This window comes from Salvelinus sp. IW2-2015, linkage group LG15 (genome assembly GCF_002910315.2).
Source record: "Salvelinus sp. IW2-2015 linkage group LG15, ASM291031v2, whole genome shotgun sequence".
NCBI lineage: Eukaryota > Metazoa > Chordata > Actinopteri > Salmoniformes > Salmonidae > Salvelinus > Salvelinus sp. IW2-2015.
This window is the reverse complement of record NC_036855.1, coordinates 20,321,976-20,344,632: the sequence shown is the minus strand read 5'-3', so window position 1 is coordinate 20,344,632 and position 22,657 is coordinate 20,321,976. Positions and strand designations below refer to the sequence as shown.

At 41.1% G+C, this 22,657-nt stretch overlaps 1 pseudogene; it reads right to left on the bottom strand.

Annotated features, from left to right (window-relative positions):
- Positions 1-197: 197 nt before the first annotated feature.
- On the bottom strand, positions 198-10,915 carry LOC111974046 (sodium-dependent phosphate transporter 1-A-like; annotated as a pseudogene).
- Positions 10,916-22,657: the final 11,742 nt, after the last annotated feature.

The window sequence follows — 22,657 nt, the reverse complement described above, 5'->3', positions numbered from 1 at the left end:
CCGCAGGAGGCCTTTTGCCTTTTGGTAGGCTGTCATTGTAAATAAGAATTTGTTCTTAACTGACATGCCTAGATAAATAAAGGTTAAGAAAAAGAAAGAAAGTTGACTATTCAAAATTAATTTACTTTTAAACTTTTTCATTGCACTGTATTTTCTTGCTGGTAAATGTGTACTAAGCTTATAACCACAACAACAAATGGTTTGGTAATGTAATTTTATTTTGAATAAAACATTTCATTACTAATGCCTCTGGATGTACAACTCTTTCTAGTTTTAGCATGATCTGTAAACTAGACATTAACAATACATTTTTTWTTTATTACATGGCAGATGTTCAACATTATGTAGTAATCAACATCTGTGATGCTGGGTACTGTGCAGTAAACACATGTATAAAGAAACAAAGTCAGGACTTGGTATGTACAAATGCTGAAAACACACATTTTTCAACACAGGTTGAGGGCACGGGTCATCTCAGGTCCATTCGAACCTCACAGGATGTAATAGATGAAGAGAGCCATGATGGCAGCACTGATGAGCCCAGAGATGGGGACGGTTACAAACCAGTCGATGAAGATATTCCTGAACAGATGCCAGTCAGCCTTCCTTGAGCGCAGCCATCCAACAGCAACCACAGAGCCCACCTGAGTGCACACAACAAAAACAAGTTTACTCAACACTATCCACAGGTTCACACTGATTTCTACTAGCTCACACTGGTCAATTAATGAGTGAATTGTTACGTTATTTAAGTGTCATGCGATTCCTCCGTTATGGTATTATAAGACAAAGTTTCCAAATTATTCAATAACAGTGGTATAGCGCTCTAGCCAGTTTTTTTGTTGTTAGGCTCAAAATTGACCCGACTCATCTATACAGTTAAACTTGAATTACGTTGCAGTGAGTTGTGCTGACAGGGAGACCAATATTAGAGGCTACTACCACTGTGAGCGCTGAGGACAGTTCAATGCTGAATCCACTGGAAGGAGCAAATAAGATTCGCAAGAATTATATACTGTGTAATAAGATACAAGAGAACATTGAATGATATTCATACTGAATAGACTTTGGGAGTTTGAACAATGTGATATTTTGTTGTATTGGCCCACAAACTTACGTATGTAAAACACAGATAGTTTCAGTGCATGGTATACCTGGAGGGGGTGATTGGGGTGAGGTCCTTGCCAATGGTCTGGATCACTTTGTGTCCCCACACCCAGAGCCCAGCAGTGATGCCCACTCCTCCATACAAAAGCAGCCAGATGGGTGTGGGGGCATTGGACACCACAGAGCCACTCTCAAACACCAGCCACAGGGCCACCAGAGCACCAATTGCATTACTGAGAGAGAATAAAAAAGGAGAGCATACTTACTTCACATAATCAGCCTATAATAATAAGCAGAAATAATAATAAGAGAAATAATAATAATTATTTCTCTTTATAAACTGGGTGGTTCGAGCACTGAATTCTGATTGGCTGACAGCCGTGGTATATCAGACCGTATACCACGGTTATGACAAAACATTTATTTTGACCAATTACGTTGGTAACCAGTTTGTAATAGCAATAAGGCACCTCAGGGGTTTGTGGTATATGGCCAATATACAGTACCACGGCTAAGGGCTGTATCCAGGTACTCTGCGTTTCGTTGTGCTTAAGTACAGCCCTTAGCCCTGGTATTATTGCTTAAATATTCCCTGTCCTAGCATACCTGACATCGTTGCCTCCATGGGCGAAGGAGCTGAAACAAGCAGTGAGGATCTGTATGAACCGGAAGAGATGTGTGACCTCTGGCCGGTCCACCTCCAGCTCATCCTCCTCTAGAAGTATGTCCTTGCCTGCCTCCATTGTCAGCCCCACAGCCTCTGCCTCCTCCTTAACCACTGTACCACCATCTGCCTCTGCCAAGCGGTAGCTGTTGTAGCTGTCCAGCCGCAATCTCCTGAGCTGATCTGCTAGCTCCCCCCCTTGTATCTGCGGTCCCCATGGATGCCATAGATGGCCAGGGTGTAGGAGGTGTAGCTGTTGTTTCGCCGTATGGGTCGTCCATCGTCGTCATCAATGCAGTCTCCCACCTTAGCCAGGTGAAGCTTGTGTAGTAGGTCTTTGTAGAGCCCTGAGTCCTTTTGTACAGTGTGGGCTTGGCCATTATGTGGGTCTGTGATAGTCATGGGGCCCATTCTGCCATTAATACCTAACAGGGATAACCAGCAACAATACATCCAATTCAAACAATAAAGATGAGTGGAAAAATACTATAAAGCTTAATCATTTTGTCACTAGTCACTAGGGGATCTCCCTATTGCTGACGTCCAAGTCTTTGGTGTCCATGTTGCTGTCCAGATCAGCCTCCTCTGAGCCTCCAATGTTAAAGGCCACCCTTTGCTTATCGGCTGGTGGTGTCTGGGGAACGGAGTCACAAGGTTTGATTGTGGAGGGATGCTCCTGTGGGGCAGGTTTGGAGGGGGTCTTCTCCATCAGTGGAGTTTCACAGCGACTGGAGGCCACTTCACCTGATGGACAAACAGCAGCAAGGCAGCAATCAGCATTATTTCTACATCAATCGATTCCCTTTCAAAGTTGGAAGTTGTATAACAGCAATGAGATTTACGCTTCATCTTCTTCTTGAGCCGTGGACAGACGAAGAACCACACAACCAGGGCTGTGATGAGAGCGCAGCCCAGCGAGATGAGCAGTGTTACCTACCATGGCATTTGGTCGAACCCCAGCACTGTGTACAGGACAAGGGAACTGGGGACAGAATGCTCAGACAAGGGTGAGGCGTAGAGGGCGCTGTCACTAAAGCATGTACCCTTCACATAATTCAAGGTCATCCTTCTACACAGCACCTGGTATGGGAATTGAAACATTTGCCACTGTACTATATCACAGTCAAAGCAACCACATCAAACACATTCTCTTCAAATGTTTCAGTTGAAATGTGTAGTTGGGTTATACGCCTTTCCTAAAACTAGAAATGCATATAATTCAGTAATTTAGTAGAAACTCTCCGTTTCATTTACCATACACAAATGTCAAGTATACTATTGAGTGTACTGTTGCTTGTGCCTTCAAAGTCCTTTTAGATAATCACAAGGATGGTAAAAACTAAATGACCCCTCTTGCCGTCTCTAATTCGTCGTTTCTCGGTCCCTTCCTACCTCGTGACCGCATGAGATAGGAGACACGTGGTAGAATTTCTTCAGAACTTTTTCACTTCCAACTAAGCTATTTGTGTACATACTCAGATATGAGCAGTATCAGAAAGAGGACATGCAGCAACAAATAATGTGAGTCAGACAGGTGCTGAAGAGGAACTTATCAGGGTCACTTTCAACTAGGACAGTGCATTACTAAACTCAAATAAACGCAAATGAAGAAACGTCCTCTCACTGTCAACTGCGTTTATTTTCAGCAAACTTAACATGTGTATATATTTGTATGAACATAACAAGATTCAACAACTGAGACCTAAACTGAACAAGTTCCACAGACATGTGACTAACAGAAATGGAATAATGTGTCCCTGAACAAAGGGGGGGGGTCAAAATCAAAAGTAACAGTCAGTGTCTGGTGTGGCCACCAGCTGCATTAAGTAATGCAGTGCATCTCCTCCTCATGGACTGCACCAGATTTGCCAGTTCTTGCTGTGAGATGTTACCCCACTCTTCCACCAAGGCACCTGCAAGTTCCTGGACATTTCTCAGGGGAATGGCCCTCACCCTCCGATCCAACAGGTCCCAGACGTGCTCAATGAGATTGAGATCCGGGTTCTTCGCTGGCCATGGCAGAACACTGACATTCCTGTCTTGCAGGAAATCACACACAGAACGAGCAGTATGGCTGGTGGCATTGTCATGCTGGAGGTTCATGTCAGGATTAGCCTGCAGGAAGGGTACCACATGAGGGAGGAGGATGTCTACCCTGTAATGCACAGCATTGAGACTGCCTGCAATGACAACAAGCTCAGTCCGATGATGCTGTGACACCACCCCAGACCATGACGGACCCTCCACCTCCAAATCGATCCTGCTCCAGGGTACAGGCCTTTGTAATGCTCATTCCTTCGACAATAATGGCAAATTTGACCATCACCCCTGGTGAGACAAAACAGCGACTCGTCAGTGAAGAGCACTTTTTGCCAGTCCTGTCTGGTCCTGCGACGGTGGGTTTGTGTCCATAGGCGACGTTGTTGCCGGTGATGTCTGGTGAGGACCTGCCTTACAACAGGCCTACAAGCCCTCAGTCCAGCCTCTCTCAGCCTATTGCGGACAGTCTGAGCACTGATGGAGGGATTGTGCGTTCCTGGTGTAACTCGGMCAGTTGTTGTTGCCATCCTGTACCTGTCCCAGAGGTGTGATGTTCGGATGTACCGATCCTGTCTGTGCAGGTGTTGTTACACGTGGTCTGCCACCGTCGAGGACGATCTGCTGTCCGTCCTGTCTCCCTGTAGCGCTGTCTTAGGCGTCTCACAGTACGGACATTGCAATTTATTGCCCTGGCCACATCTGCAGTCCTCATGCCTCCTTGCAGCATGCCTAAGGCACGTTCACACAGATGAGCAGGGACCCTGGGCATCTTTCTTTTGCTGTTTTTCAGAGTCAGTAGAAAGGCCTCTTTAGTGTCCTAAGTTTTTAAAACTGTGACCTTAATTTATTTWATTTTTTTACCTTTGTTTAACCAGGTAGGCAAGTTGAGAACAAGTTCTCATTTACAACTGCGACCTGGCCAAGATAAAGCAAAGCAGTTCGACACATACAACAACACAGAGTTACACATGGAGTAAAGCAAACATACAGTCAATAATACAGTAGAAAAATAAGTCTATATACAATGTGAGCAAATGAGGTGAGATAAGGGAGGTAAAGGCAATAAAAAGGCCACGGTGGTGAAGTAAATACAATATAGCAATTAAAAACACTGGAATTGTAGATTTGCAGTAGCTGAATGTGCAAAGTAGAAATACTGGGGTGCAAGGGAGCAAAATAAATAAATACAGTAGGGGATGAGGTAATTGTTTTGGCTATTTACAGGCTATGTACAGGTGCAGTGATCTGCAGCTGCTCTGACAGCTGGTGCTTAAAGCTGGTGAGGGAGATAAGTGTTTCCAGTTTCAGAGATTTTTGTAGTTCGTTCCATTGGCAGCAGAGAACTGGAAGGAAAGACGACCAAAGTAGGAATTGGCTTTGGGGATGACCAGTGAGATATACTTGCTGGAGCGCGTGCTACGGGTGGGTGCTGCTATGGTGACCAGCGAGCTGAGATAAGGCGGGACTTTACCTAGCAGGGTCTTGTAGATGACCTGGAACCAGTGGGTTTGGTGACGAGTATGAAGCGAGGGCCAGCCAACGAGAGCGTACAGGTCGCAGTGGTGGGTAGTATATGGGGCTTTGGTGACAAAACGGATGGCACTGTGATAGACTACATCCAATTTGTTGAGTAGAGTGTTGGAGGCTATTTTGTAAATGACATCGCCGAAGTCGAGGATTGGTAGGATGGTCAGTTTTACGAGGGTATGTTTGGCAGCATGAGTGAAGGATGCTTTGTTGCACAATAGGAAGCCAATTCTAGATTTAACTTTGGATTGGAGATGTTTGATGTGCGTCTGGAAGGAGAGTTTACAGTCTAATCAGACACCTAGGTATTTGTAGTTGTCCACATATTCTAAGTCAGAACCATCCAGAGTAGTGATTTTTTTGCGGGCAGGCAGGTGTAGGCAGCGATCGGTTGAAGAGCATGCATTTAGTTTTACTTGTATTTAAGAGCAGTTGGAGGCCACGGAAGGAGAGTTGTATGGCATTGAAACTCGTCTGCAGGGTTGTTAACACATTTTCCAAAGAAGGGCCAGAGGTATACAGAACGGTGTCGTCTGCGTAGAGGTGGATCAGAGACTCACCAGCAGCAAGAGCGACATCATTGATGTATACAGAGAAAAGAGTTGGCCCAATTGAAACCTGTGGCACCCCCATAGAGACTGCCAGAGGCCCGGACAACAGGCCCTCCGATTTGACACACTGAACTCTATCTGAGAAGTAGTTGGTGAACCAGGCGAGGCAATCATTTGAGAAACCGAGGCTGTTGAGTCTGCTGATGAGGATGTGGTGATTGACAGAGTCGAAAGCCTTGGCCAGGTCAATGAATAAGGCTGCACAGTATTGTTTCTTATCGATGGAGGTTAAGATATCGTTTAGGACCTTGAGCGTGGTGCACCCCTGACCAGCTCTGAAACCAGATTGCATAGTGGAGAAGGTACGGTGGGAATCGAAATGGTCGGTAATCTGTTTTAACTTGGCTTTCGAAGACCTTAGAAAGGCAGGGTAGGATAGATATAGGTCCGTAGCAGTTTGGGTCAAGAGTGTCCCCCCCTTTGAAGAGGGGGATGACCGCAGCTGCTTTCCAATCTTTGGGAATCTCAGACGAGACGAAAGAGAGGTAAAACAGGCTAGTAATAGGGGTTGCAACAATTTCGGCAGATAATTTTAGAAAGAAAGGGTCCAGATTGTCTAGCCCGGCTGATTTGTAGGGATCCAGATTTTGCCGCTCTTTCAGAACATCAGTTGACTGGATTTGGGAGAAGGAGAAATGGGGAAGGCTTGGGCGAGTTGCTGTGGGAGGTGCAGTGCTATTGACCGGGGTAGGGGTAGCCAGGTGGAAAGCATGGCCAGCCGTAGAAAAATGCTTATTGAAATTCTCAATTATAGTGGATTTATCGGTGGTGACAAAGTTTCCTATCCTCAGTGCAGTGGGCAGCTGGGAGGAGGTGCTCTTATTCTCAATATCCTTCCAGGATACCCGGGCCAGATCAATTAGAAAGGCCTGCTCGCTGAAGTGTTTCAGGGAGCGTTTGACAGTGATGAGTGGAGGTCGTTTGACCGCTGACCCATTATGGATACAGGCAATGAGGCAGTYATCGCTGAGATCTTGGTTGAAAACAGTAGAGGTGTATTTAGAGGGCAAGTTGGTTTGGATGATATCTATGAGGGTGCCCGTATTTACGGCTTTGGGGTTGTACCTGGTAGGTTCATTGATAATTTGTGTGAGATTGAGGGCAACAAGCTTAGATTGTAGGATGGCCATGGTGTTAAGCATGTCCCAGTTTAGGTCACCTAGCAGCACGATCTCTGAAGATAGATGGGGGGGCAATCAGTTCACATATGGTGTCCAGAGCACAGCTGGGGGCAGAGGGTGGTCTATAGCAAGCGGCAACGGTGAGAGACTTGTTTTTAGAGAGGTGGATTTTTAAAAGTAGAAATTCAAATTGTTTGGGTACAGACCTGGATAGTAGGACAGAACTCTGCAGGTTATCTTTGCCGTAGATTGCAACACTGCCCCCTTTGGCCGTTTTATCTTGTCTGAAAATGTTGTKGTTAGGGATGGAGATTTCAGAGTTTTTGGTGGTCTTCCTAAGCCAGGATTCAGACATGGCTAGGACATCCGGGTTGGCAGAGTGTGCTAAAGCAGTGAATAAAACAAACTTAGGGAGGAGGCTTCTAATGTTAACTTCTTGACGCACGGATCCCGTTACCGGGATCATTTATCAACAACAACCGCTAAACTGCAGAGCGCCAAATTCAAAAATAATACTAAAAATATTTATAAATCATGAAATCACAAGTGAAATATACCAAAACACAGCTTAGCATGTTGTTAATCCACCTATCGTGTCAGATTTTGAAAATATGCTTTACAGCGAAAGCAATCCAAGCGTTTGTGAGTTTATCAATCACTAGACAAAACACTAAGAACAGCTAGCCTTAAATTAGCTTGGTCACGAAAGTCAGAAAAGCAAACAAATGAATCGCTTACCTTTGATAATCTTCGGATGTTTGTACTCACGAGACTCTCAGTTACACAATAAATGTTKTTTTTGTTCGATAAAGATTAGTTTTATAACCAAAAACCGCCATTTGGTTTGCGCGTTATGTTCAGAAAACCACAGGCTCGTTCCGTTCCTGAAGGGCAGACGAGGGCAGACGAAAATTCCAAAAAGTATCCGTAATGTTCGTAGAAACATGTCAAAGGTTTTTTATAATCAATCCTCAGGTTGTTTTTAACATACATAATCGATAATATTTCAACCGGACGGTAACCTATTCAATACTACAGAGAAAGAAAATGTCGAGCTACATCTGTCGCTAGCAGGAACTAATCAAAGGACACCAAAGGACACAGTTATAGTGGCCCAGGAAAATTGCCTACCGTCTGTAAGCTGTTAGTGTCTTAATGACCATTCCACAGGTACATGTTCATTAATTATTTATGGTTCATTGAACAAGCATGTGTGTTGAACACCCCACAGTGTTTAAACCCTTTACAATGAAGATCTGTGAAGTAATTTGGATTTTTACGAATTACCTTTTTATTTTTTTTATTTAACCAGGTAGGCTAGTTGAAAACAAGTTCTCATTTACAACTGCGACCTGGCCAAGATAAAGCAAAGCAGTGCCACACAAACAACAACACAGAGTTACACATGGAATAAACTCACATACAGTCAATAATACAATAGAGAAAGTCTATATACAGTGTGTGCAAATGAGGTAGGATAAGGGGGGTGAGGCAAATAGGCCTTAGTGGCGAAATTATTACAGTATGGCAAATTAAACACGGGGGTGATAGATGTTCAAAAGATGAGTGTGCAAGTAGTGGTACTGGGGTGCAAAGGAGCAAAATAAATAAAATAAATAACAATATGGTGAGGTAGTTGGATGGGCTATTTACAAATTGGCTATGTACAGGTGCAGTGATCTGTGAGCTGCTCTGACAGCTGGTGCTTAAAGCTAGTCAGGGAGATATGAGTCTCTTTGAAAGACAAGGTCCTGAAAAAGGGATGTTTATTTTTTTGCTGAGTTTATGTACCAACCTATTGTTTCAACTTTTTAACATATTTTTATACTATAGCGGTTAGTAATGCACATTTTCTCAATACTTACCTATTTAATCCAGTAGCCAATAAAATGTTACAGATCAAATCTAATGTATGGCCAACGAGTCAATCAAATTTGACAGATGTGAGAGACAGGAAGCAAAACACCATTTACAGCAATAATAAAAATATACAGGATAGCAAATACTGTAATGCAGTGACAATAACTCTCCTACTGCCATAGATACAATGAGGGGCTCCCAAGAGAAATGTCATATCTTCTAAATGAAGCCTTACAAGATTGTGTGGTTCTGATTGTGTGTGTCTGTTAGCATGAGTGAGATTATCAGCATCAGTTGTGTTWCTCAATGTCTGAGAAACAGAACACATGAGTAAGGGTACGTGTAAAAGTATGTGGGCAAGCATGAAAACGAGTGTGGTAAATATGTGAGCAATATCATACACAGTAGCCCATATTGTTGGATGTGTCTACTGTGTGCAATAAAATAAAATTGTATCCCACAGCACAGTATAAAACATGTAATTTCAGAGGTTCTGACAGCGGCATGTTTTCTTAAAAAAAAAAATCAGGTAGTTAAATACGCTGAATGACAAAACATTGGACTGAAATATTAACAAATTCCATCATAGCAGACTCCTTTATGCCTCCAGTGACACTTTTTAATAAGGCATCAAGGGTGCCCCAGAGGGTTTCAATGGTCCCTGCATTAGTGCTTTGGGAGGATGAAGTGAGTGGGGTGTATGTGTGCATAGTGACTGAGAGTGTGTACTCACGGGGGGCTCCAGTGAACATGATCGAGAAGAAGTTGATGGCCATGGTGATAGCATAGAAGACAGGGAGAGCTCTCAGGCCGTTGGGAACAGGATCCTCCTGAGGAAGACAGGTGGGGTGAGATCTGGCTTGGAGCACATGGCTAAGGACCACTTATTAAATGTCACTATTATTTCATAGATTCCTCAGATATTCCCCATTGTGTGCTGACACAGTAATTTCATCCTTCTACATTCTCTCGTCAGGAGAAAGTTGAAACACTAAAAACAATATTACAGGTTTACCCCTCTTACCTTATTCAGGATGAACCTGCGAACAAAATAGAAGAGAATTGCAGACATGATGCCTGACAGCAGAGGTAAGAGGAACCAGGATACCACTGCAGAGAGAAAAGAGAGATATTTCTAAAGATAATTAGGTCAAAGCATATTTCAATGAGTCTCTGACCAATACTATTTGGTAATAATGCATTACGATACAGATGTAATGCATTGTAAGACTTGTCATAAGCATTTTTATTTTTTATTTTTTTTCAACCCTTATTTTGTCACCCTAATAATGTGATATCATCATCTCATAATTATCATGTCTGAGCAAGTCCTTATTGCAGCGTATCACCACAGTCATTTACACACCAATACTTAGTAGCTCCATCCATTTGACCCCATGATGACCTTTGGCTACCATAGAGAAACCAATTGTTGCACCCACAATACAGTGGGTTCCAGATATAGGGAACTTTAAAAATGTCAGTTGCCACACAGCAGAACCTGTAGAACACAAGCATGAACAACGTCCTCATTTGTTGCCTTTATAAGGATATCAACAAATGCCATTGAGACCTCTTAAATCAACATAGCATGCAAGGAGTTTCTGAACTCCTAACAATGATCGTCATATAAGCAGTCACCAAACATGGCACTGATGGAGCCTGCCATCAGCACGTGTTCGGAGCCATTGTACATGTTCACGTCGATGATGCCCTTGCGGATGGTCTCGCTGACTTTGGCCCCCAGCAGCATGGAGCCTACCGTCTCAAAGACAGTGGCCAGGATGCAGGCCTCTCGTACGGTGACCACGCCAGAGCCCACCGCTGTGCCAAACAAGTTGGCCACATCATTGGCCCCCACAAAGAAGGCCAGGATGAAGGCAATGACAAAMCCCAACATCAGTAGCCACAGGTAGCCTGACATATCACTCGAATAGGCAGTGGTGGCTCCTGCTAGAGATGCTATACTGGTAGGTTCCATTGTAAAAAAACGTGTCGATTTGAATCTCAAAACAAAATTKAATTACATTTTCAAAATAACTTAAACATTTTTTTCAAGATAATACGAATAATAAATAATGAGGTATATTGCTTCCTTGAGATTCAATAAATACGCGTTTCAGGTATCCTGCCTCAAATCAAAGAATATAGCTATTTTCTTACTCCTTTCCGAGCTCTCGTCAATAAGAGGCTAAAGTGAAGGGTAAAACAATAATTGCTATCTAAGTTTACTGAGCTGGTTTGAGAGTTCTTAGACACTGGGATAATATGCAAAGTACATCCATTGTGTGAGCCTCAGTAGGCGGTCCCGTGTGGKTCAGTTGGTAGAGCATGGCGCTTGCAACGCCAGGGTTGTGGGTTCATTCCCCACGGGGGGACCAGGATGAATATGTATGAACTTTCCAATTTGTAAGTCGCTCTGGATAAGAGCGTCTGCTAAATGACTTAAATGTGGTTGATGACGTACAATGTTCTGCAAAAAAATTAAATAAAAAATAAATACTTATTCACCACACTGAATCAGAAGATCAAAATCATTGTTTCATTTTAGTATTTAACAGTAATTACATATTTGAACTGACATAAACATATTAGACCAGGAGTTAATAGACAGGACCAAAACAGACACTATGGATCTGCAATGTTAAAGCATGTRTATTGTTAAAGTAAATTTAAACATCTTGGGCGGGGTTAAATTAACAACCATTGTATGTGTGAAAACGGTTTCTATTTTTTTTTTACATTTGATAGTAACCCTATTCTTTCCACCATGCTCACTGGGCCAATCTCTGTCAAACCTGACCTATTGACTTTTTTATTAGTGAACTGTTTGTGCATTTTTTTAAACAGTGATCGTTAATTTGTGAAGCAAGAGCACATCCAATAATTGGTGGGTTAATCATGGCGTGAATGATTACCCTAAGAAGAATATATGTTTTGAATTTAAATTTGAGAGATGGCACTTTACAAATCATGTATGATGACAGATCAATTTAAATATCAATCTCTGAAATAATACAGTATAAAAGCAGTCTTTCAGTAGGCCTATATACAAGTTGTCAGTGAATCATACACTAGCATAAAAGTATATATAGCCTATATACGGTACTTTAAGAATAAAACAAGGCAACAGTAAACATGTCGTCCCCCATGAATGATGTATTGCTCTCCGCTTGGGCCAATAAGTGTCATTTTGTAAATGACGGATCTCTATGGTAAGAAGCATCATTCAGAGCTAGTGGTGTCTAAGATATTGTGTGGGTGAGCTAGATTCTTATCCCTGAGCATGTGTGCCAAATGTCATCACTCTGAGTCAAACACATCAAGAGATATAAACATGTGCCCGTAATAGCACCACCATGTGGTCAATGTGAATGTTCTTTAATATGTTTAGTCTTGACAGTGTTTGCAGCATGTGTACCACATTTTGTTACAATACAAATACCTTTGATTGATTTATATGCATTTATGTGCCAGACCACACCCATGTGAATGTTTATTGATCYGTGTTGTTTGAGGTACTAGTCTGGAAAGTATTGCCGAGAGACCTTTGTCCATAGATGCAACATATCAAGTTGCATGCAGATCGGTCATTCGGTGCCAGAGGAGTAGCGTTAAGTATTTTRCCAAAAAATTCTAACTTTATGTGTCCCTGGGGCAAATTTGTTCCTTGTGAGGAGAGAGACAAATGTACCGAATTTCATTACTTTAGATCAAACGAGGTGAAGGGCGTGACCTTTTAAAGTTAGCATTTTCAATCTCTTGTTATAGCGCCACCATCTGGCCAATCAGTGTAATTTTGTAAATGCTGGATCTCTATGGCAAGACTCATTATTCACCCAAGTTTTGTCAAAATCAGGCCAGTGCTGTCTGTGCTGAGCGATTAGTGCTTTTTGAGGTAGGTTTGGTTTCAGTTCGATTATAAAAAAATTATCACGGTTTTCGATTTCAATTGATTTATTTTTAACATTATTAAATGCATTTTGAATTATGTGGGTTGATTGCCGTAACACAGAATAAAACAATTAATTAAATTCCCATGATGTTAGTGACTGCCCAGTATTTCTTATCACCTATTAACCATAATTTATTCACATGACTTTACTTTAGTAACTTATTTCAGTTGTTTGTTTTATTTGATGACTGTATTATTTAATTCCAAGTCATCTCATCTCTATAAAGCTGCTGCCTATGCTGTCTGACAAAATCCCTATATTAGTAGTTCTTCAAAAGTCATACTTTTATGACTGCTGAATACCAATTATCAATCACTTAGATCATGTATTTTCAGGTAGAGATACCTCGCAAAGCAACTGCTATCTATCCCTCTCGATTGCATATTTTTCTGTCTCTTTTCTCTCTCTGTCTTTCTGTTCCACACTAACCTAGAATACATTTACAGGCCGGAAAAGTAGGTGTGCAATGGATTATGGTCATTGTGTAATGACCACGCTTCTTCTGTAAAGAACCCGAAATTGGTTCAAAATAGAACCCTGTATGGAACCCAATGGTTCTACATGGAAGCAATTCTGGTTCAGTGATGACAAACCCCCGGGTTTCTGATCAAAGAACTACAAAAGGGTTCTACAAAAGGGTTCTATATAGAACCTTAAGGGGTCCCATATATGAAGCAAGCAATAGAAGCCTTTTTGGTTCTATCCAGAACTTTTTTTCTAAGAGTGTAATGTACTGATGGACAGAGACAAAGTCTCAGTCCCTTCCCCGATTTCATTGTGGGGGACAATTATCACAAATGTAGATTTCAAGCACTTCAAGAGCAGTGTTACTGATGCCTTCTCAGTGCCGGATTACAGTTGGGTCCCCAACCTTTGTTTTTTATTGCAAAATGTGTAGAATTGAAAGAAATTAGCTTTAAAACAGCAAAGTTCTCTCTTAGCCTTGTGACAAAATGTGTAGAAATAGAATTATAAAACTGGACATGTTTCTGTCATAAAAACAAAATTGGGGGTGGGGGTCTGGGGCAGTAGTCCAGCTCTGGGCCGTGGTCTTATGAAATACTAGGCAACTAGAAAATACACCAGTTCTGTGTCTTGCATAACTAGCAATGAATAACTGACTGGTTAGGTTACTTCACATGTGTTTTATACTAAAACCAGTTATTTAATTAAAACATAAGTGGACCATAAAATCATAGTAGAGTATGCCTTTCATTTTTCCAATTCTGAAAACCACAAGGACTAAACAAAATAGTTTATCCTTAGAAGAAAAAAGATTGCAAACAATCTCTGAAAATGTAAATAAGAGATGCTACAAAATAACAGAGCAGGATAAGGAAAATCAAGTGGTTACATTGCCTACATGTAATAGTTACAGCAGTTTGACACTAAATTATCTAGATCAGTGGTTCTCAACCCTTTTCGATTACTGTACCACCAACTGAATTTTGCTCTGCCCGGAGTACCGCTGAAGTACCTCGTGTGATTTTACCAGTAAGCCTATGGTCTCATTAGCCAAGTACCCCCAGGYGTCCTCGTCGGAACCACTGATCTAGATGACATAGACTTATTCAGATGTTTATAATAATGGGCCAACAATAAAAAAGTGGAAGGCGTCACGCGCAACTCAGGTTCGTGTACGACAGTGCGGAAACAGTCTGAAAGTGATTAACGAACGAGGGCCATGGTGAGTGGAGAGCACCAAGTATTTTATAAGCCTACTCACCAATAAAGGACCGCTGCTCCCGTTGCAATAAGTAGCCCTGAAATTGAAGACTGTGCGTAGCCTGTGTGCCTACGCAAGCATCCACGGTATAACTTGTCCACTTAATCTACAGTCATTGGAGGAGAGTTCTATATCAAGCGACGCGGCCAGAGTTGTTTGGTTAAATTGCTTGTGGGCTTACATACTTGTTCCGCAATGGGTGGGAAGTATAACGGCTCATGCGCACGCACTTTCAGTTCTAATCATAAAACTGCAGCTGCCAGAGACAAGGCTTAATATTTAGCCTGTTTACAGGAAACCTTAAAGGCCAAGTGCAGTCAAAAACCTGATTTGTATGTGTTTTATATATATTTCCACACTAGGAGGTTGGAATCATTTGAAGAGGCAAGGGAGGAGGATGGTCCATGTGATCTGCATAACAAACCAATACCAATTGGCATACCTTTGTATCCCTCCTCTGTATACCRGCAGACACAGACACAAAAAAAGTGCAGTCAACTGCACCCAATACAGATAGCCTTCAACATATTCTTATAGCCTAAATATTCTTATGTCTTTGTTGATTGATATCCATTGAATTGTGTCCATTTATTGTTTTAGAAAGATTTGCACAAATATGAAAAAATAGATAAACCAATATAAATTTAGATCATAGAAGGGACAAACCTTAAATTGAGAACCTCCACCAGCTAAGGAGAATCCTCGATAAACCCCACTTCCTATGGGGTTCTTGGAAGAACCTTTTGGGGGCAATTTTCACTGCCGAGAACCCTAAGGTTCTTCTGAGAACTTTGACGCTCTTAGAAGAACCCTTGTTGAACAACTAATTGTTATAATGTAGGTAGCCGATAATATAGTATTCCTGCACATCAACATTACACGGTCAAACGTTTCAGTGTCTATGTTAGTGATCAACCTCCAATTTATTATTAATATTATTTTCTGTGAAATTCACATAGGAAGTTTGCAGGCACAAGGAAGTCAGCAGAATTTGCCCAGGTTTGAAATGCAACATTGCCCTTAAAAACTGCTGATGACTTTCCTTTAAGCATCAGTCATTATTTGGTACTCTGTGGTGTTGTAAGTTGTGGTAGTTGAAATGCACGTAATCTAAACCTTTTAGTCAGAATTTATGTGATCCACTTGCCCATTGGATGGAACTTTTTGAGCCCTGAAAAGCATTTGGAGGTGGGCCAGGAAGACAGCTGATGATTCTCTAACTGAATTTCTGATAACCTTGTCATTTTTCTATTTATACTGCATGTCAATTTTCAATTAAAGTGATAAACACATTGCGAATACACTGAAGACACAAGAATGTGAACCAGTGTGTGACAGTTTTGGGAAGATTGGTCATCTTTTGTGTGAAAAACATGTAGAGATGCTACAAAATAACAGAGCAGGATAAGGAAAATCAAGTGGTTACATTTACACAATCAAACACAGGAGGTTATAGTGGGAAGATTACAAGATATTACATTTGTACAGGTTTTATAAGTCATACATTTAATTACTGAGGCTAATAATATTATCAATGGAATTTGTGTGAGTTAATGCAGTAATGGCGGACTGTTACACAGATTAAGATACTATGTATGACCTTGTGGCTAGTTAAAGGATTCATGTCACTGCACTTTTCAAATAAGTGGACACTGGATCCAGCAATGACTCCTGGGACTCTGTAAAGGTCTATGTAGCGTTCCAATTCATCTGTGATCCAATGTATATTTTGAAAGTACTTTAATACAACCTTCATGTGTTTTTTATATTACTCTTTGGCAGAAGACAAAGCTCTAACTTTCAGCATGTTTGTTAATGCTTTGTTGTGTGATGCATGTTTCTCCTCAACCACAACTATTTTGTTGTGTATACTGTATATGTTGTGCTGGCTTAAGGCTCAAATCAAATCAAATTTGAGAATGTCCTACATTTTTCAGCCAACTTACTGTATAATCAAATACAGTAATGCATCTTTAATTAGTATGTAACGCTCGTCGTTAGGTGGAAGAGAGGAGGACCAAATCGCAGCGTGGTACGTTTCCATATTTATTGGAACACTTATAAACACGAACAAAACAATAAACAGAATGAAACCAACGACGCTACAGACCTGAACATGTGAACCTAGTGAAAACAAAGAACGKAATGAACAGGAACAATCACCCACAAACAAACAGTGAACACAGCCTACCTAAATATGGTTCCCAATCAGAGACAACGTAAAACACCTGCCTCTGATTGAGAACCATATCAGGCCAATAATACACACCTAAACCAATGAAACACAAAACATAGAATATACCCACCCAGCTCACGTCCTGACCAACTAAACAAAGACTAAACAAAGGAAATAAGGTCAGGAACGTGACATAGTACTTCCAAACAAATAATTAGATGAATGTACATTTGTATGGCTTTAGTCAAGATTTGATTTGAGCCTTTAATATGACCCTCATGTGTTTTTTTATATTACTCTTTGTCTGAAGACAAAGCTCTAACTTTCAGCATGTTTGTTTCTGCTAAGTTGTGTGATGCATGTTTCTCCTCAACCTCAACCATAACCACAACTATTTTGTTGTGTATACTGTATATGTTGTGCTGGCTTAAATGCAACATCCTCTAAACATATGCTAAAAGAGTATACTAAAAGTACCTAAAAGAAAGATGTGCGATTTAGAGTGAACAGTGAAAAGATCTGAATGATATTCTACATTTTGTCCAGTCTCTCTGCTGGTAGGCTTTCCGCATGTGTAAGATTTGTTTCAGTCTGTTTTCTTTTTGTCATTTGAGAAACTTCAGTATCGCATAATGTTGTCTCTGTTATTCGTTACAACCCCAAATTCTTAATTTGGGAAAATGTGGGGTAAAACAGGAAGAGTGTAATTTGAAGCGTCTCACCCACACATATCCGCAGTTATTTATCTGGCTGTACAACTGCCTCATTACACTAGCTGGCACGGCATCCTCCAGATGTAAAACATCAACAAAACAAAACACTTTTGTAAATCATCTCTAAACCAATGTTTTAATGTTTTATTGAATTAGCACATTAGTTTTTCATTCAGAACAAGTACTATAACGGTTGAGAATGTCCTACATTTTTCAGACAACTTACGGTAGAATCAAATAATTACAGTAATGCATCTTTAATTAGTACTTCCAAATGATGAATTAGATGAATGTACATTTGTATGGCTTTAGTCAAGTTAGTGACATTGTTGTTGAAAATCATAAGGATGTGCCATCTTGGTCTTAAAGGAAAAATGCATGTTGTTTTCCATTGAGGTGTGAGAAATAACTTTGTGATAAGGGCAACTTTGTGTGAGAGAACCAAACCCCCAACATATTAAGCCTTTCTTTTCCCAGGCTGGGGCTTTACACTGACTATACAGGATGTACAGTAGAGCATTTTCCCACAGTAATCGTTAGTTGTGCATGGTTTCTCATAGCGTGCTTTCTCATTTCTATTTAGTATGATCATACATACACACAATTTGAAGTATGTACAATACTGCCAACCATTATTGGTTGAATAGAATGGATCTTTCACAATGAACTGGACTAACTGCCTCCTCTAAAACACAGTTAGATCTTGTTCTTCATATCTAAGAAATACTTGTGGGAGAGATTGTGATGGAAACATTGTATTTGAGAATTCATTCATCATTTGCACACACTGCATATAGATTTTTTATATTGTGTTATTGACTGTACGTTTGTTTATGTGTAACTCTATGTTGTTGTTTGTGTCGCACTGCTATGCTTTATCTTGGCCAAGTCGCAGTTGTAAATGACAACTTGTTCTCAACTGGCCTACCTGGTTAAATAAAGGTGAAATATACAGTGGGGAGAACAAGTATTTGATACACTGCCGATTTTGCAGGTTTTCCTACTTACAAAGCATGTAGAGGTCTGTAATTTTTATCATAGGTACACTTCAACTGTGAGAGACAAAAATCCAGAAAATCACATTGTATGATTTTTAAGTAATTAATTTGCATTTTATTGCATGACATAAGTATTTGATCACCTACCAACCAGTAAGAATTCCGGCTCTCACAGACCTGTTAGTTTTTCTTTAAGAAGCCCTCCTGTTCCTGTCTCTTATACACATCTAGATGTGTATAAGAGACAGCACTAGACATAATTTTTTATATTGTGTTATTGACTGTACGTTTGTTTATGTGTAACTCTATGTTGTTGTTTATGTCGCACTGCTATGCTTTATCTTGGCCAAGTCGCAGTTGTAAATGACAACTTGTTCTCAACTGGCCTACCTGGTTAAATAAAGGTGAAATATATATTTTTTTTTTTATTCAGAGAAGCCTACATAATGCAGATGTTGTTACAAGAAAGGTCTCGATATAACGATTGTATAAACAGAAAAAAGTACATTTCAAAAGAAAATGTCAAATATTTGTATTGTCATTATGCTTTCCTAATTCCTTCCATAGTTGTATTGTGCATATGATGTTGAATAATGCCTGATAAACTTTACATTTTACACTAATTGATTCTTATTGTCTATCTTCTTGAAAATGGGATAGTGCTTGCTTTAGAAACAAAGGAATGGGCCTTTCATGTTTTCAAATASAAGGGATTAGACGCCAAARGCTTCCTGAAGTAGCAAGYTCATGTGTCAAGTATTCCTTGATGCTTAATACTGTTACTAAACATTCTCTTCAGTAGCAAGGTCKTGTGTCAAGTATTTGTTGATGCTTAATAGTGATGCGTAAGTTCAAACAATAAAGATAGTGAGAAGTCTGGATAGGGGATGCTAGGAGATATACTGCAAGAGGTTAACAGCTAGTTTGATTAGCTTTAACGGTTTGCATTTAGTAGTTATGAGAGCATGCTAAGATTGTATGGAAAGCACTTGTTTCATATGTTGCTACACAAATTCCCTTCAAGTCCTCTAGATGGCATTCATGTCTCTCTACAGGGGTCAGCTCCCACTAAGCCCAATCAAAGCTCTTCTCTGTCCTGSCACCCAAATGGTGGAATGACAGTTCCTGGCCCTCTTCGGAAACCCTACCTCTTTACAGAGTATCGTAAAGGCCTAGTGCAGTCAGAATTCTGTTTTCTATACTGAAAAAAATACAAACGGAACATGTAAAGTCTTGGTCCCATGTTTCATGAGCTGAAATAAAAGATCCCAGAAATGTTTACATCCCTATTAGTGAGCACCTGACAGGTGTGGCATATCAAGAAGCTGATTAAACAGCATGATCAGCACAGGTGCACCTTGTGCTGGGGACAATAAATGGCCACTCTAAAATGTCCAGTTTTGTCACACAACATGATGCCACAGATGTTCTCAAGTTTTAAGGGAGCGTGCAATTGGCATGCTGACTGCAGGGATGTCCACATGAATTGAATGTTAATTTCTCAACCATAAGCCTCCTCCAAGTACATTTTAGAGAATTTGGCAGTACGTCCATCTGGCCTCACAACTGCAGACCATGTGTAACCACGCCAGCCCAGTATGAAACCATCTCAGGGAAGCTCATCTGTTTTACATTGTGAACAGAGTGACAGTATGGTGACGGTAWTTTTTATTTTGTAACCTTTATTTAACTAGGCAAGTCAGTTAAGAACAAATTCTTATTTACAATGACGGCTTACTCCGGRCAAACCTGGACGACACTGGGCCAATTGTGCTCTGTGCTATGGGTCTCCCAATCACAGCCYGATGTGATACAGCCTGGATTCGAACCAGGGACTGARGKCTCTTGCACTGAGATGCAGTGCCTTAGACCGCTGCGCCACTCGGGAGCTCAGGCATAAGGGCAGGCGTAAGCTACAGACAACGAACACAATTGCATTTTTATCGATGGCATTTGAATGCACAGAGATACRGTGACAAGATCCTGAGGCTCATTGTCTTGCCATTCATCCGCCGCCGTCACCTCATGGTTCAGCATGATAATGCACGGTCCCATGTCGCAAGGATCTGTACACAACTCCTGAAAGCTGAAAATGTCCCAGTTCTTCCATGGCCTGCATACTCACCATACATGTCACACATTGAGCATGTTTGTGATGTTCTGGATCGACGTGTATGACAGAGTTCTCGCCAATATCCAGCAACTTTCGCGTAGCCATTGAAGATGAGTGGGACAACATTCCACAGACCACAATCAACAGCCTGATCAACTCTATGCGAAGAARATGTGTTGCGCTGCATGAGGAAAACGGTGGTCACACCCAGTGGCGATGTTAGCATGTAAATCTTGGTGGGGCAAACTCCCCTAAAAATGTCTTAGATGCATGCCAGCAAAGCCACTATACAACACAACACTAAACAATACATTAATTGAACTATAACAAGCGGTGCCCACAAACTGTTAGGGCCTACATAAACCTGTCCCAACAGCAGAGCTTTCTTTTCAGCAAAATGTAGTGAATCCTTACCACCGCTACACCGGGCTATCRYCGGAGCCTTGTCTGGCTGCGAAACAGTTCATTCAGCCTCGTTTACTACCTTTTTAAAAAACATAGCTGATATGGCTCTCTGGCATATTACATAATGTAGCGACCCGCACAGACAGCGGTGTGTTATGTGGTAGGCTATTAGTGGGTTGTGTTGTACTTACCAGTGTTCGCGGGGTCCGACATGCCAATCAACCTGCTATCTGCCAATCACGGGGATGCTGGGCATCCTGGTGTTTGGCGGAGTGGCGTGGAGGGGGGTTGGGCAGGGGGATGGAGCATTGGAAGTTAAGACCAGGTTTAGCCATTGTTCTCTCTCTTACGTCTGGGCTTCACAAGAGAAGGTCACGGTTGGCTTGTGGGMTATCTTTCGTTTATTTGGCGTGGGCTACAGCCAAACAGTAGCCTGTGTAAAGTTGGSTTAATAAACCGTCAATTCGTAAACTCAACCCTCTGTCTGGACAATTGTTCCTTTATGATCTTGTCAGGTCATTACAATAATATATGCAGCAGCATATAAGACATTTTTGGACTCACCTTGTGCGTGGCGGTCCTTCTATGGCAAATTTTGTCATCAAAGAAAAAGATTTACAATTCCGAGTTGGATGACTGTTCAAAACTTATTTTCCCAGTCTGACTTCCCAGTTGCAATGCTTGCGGTTAGCCGCTGTCACCGATTCCTTCCAAACAACTCATTTTTGAATTTGCCATCTCCAACTTGTTGTGTAATGTTTATGTCCAATGGCCGATGAGCACCGATACGTTTTATCWATAATTTATCTTCATTATTTATTTTCATATGACAAGGATTAAAAAGGATTTGCCAGTAGATTGTCTACTTGATTTATGATGATGACTGCTAGCTAAGATTTTYAAAGTAAGATGTTGACATGATCAGTCCAATCAAGACTACTGTAGATATAACGTGATTTGARGTAATTTTATTTGTGGCCAATGACCTTGAGCCTTCTTGGTAGGGTACTTCTAATGTAACTCCATGGCAGCACCCAAAGGGCTCACATTCTTGATGTCTACTCTTACTAAAGGCGGGTGATGTAGTGTCCCAATGAGTGACAGAACACTGAGCAAATCACGGTGCAATGCTCTTATTTACTGCTGGCCTGCCTCACCACCACAGAAAGGACTGAGCTATGCAGAGCAGACCTGCTTTGTGGGCCTCAGCCCCACCTGCCCCATCAGGTCGCCACGGGTCACACCAAGATACTGACTGGTTTTCTGATCCACGCCCTTACCTTTTTTTTAAGGTATCGTGACCAACAGATGCATATCTGTATTCCCAGTCATGTGAAATCCATAGATTAGGGCCTAATGGCTTTATTTCAATTGACTGATTTCCTTTAATGAACTGTAACTCAGTCAAATCTTTGAAATTGTTGCATGTTGCGTTTATATTTTTTGTTCAGCGTATATATTGTACAACAGAGGATGAAACTAACACTCTACACGGAACCTTCTAATTAGTGATGTGCAGTTTGCGAACGACTCTTTTTACTGACTCAAGAGTTATATATTTTTTCAGAGTAACTCATTCATTTTAGTAGTTTGTTTGACCTGTTGGCCGCAATGAATTCTACAGAAGGATTAAAGGAAGC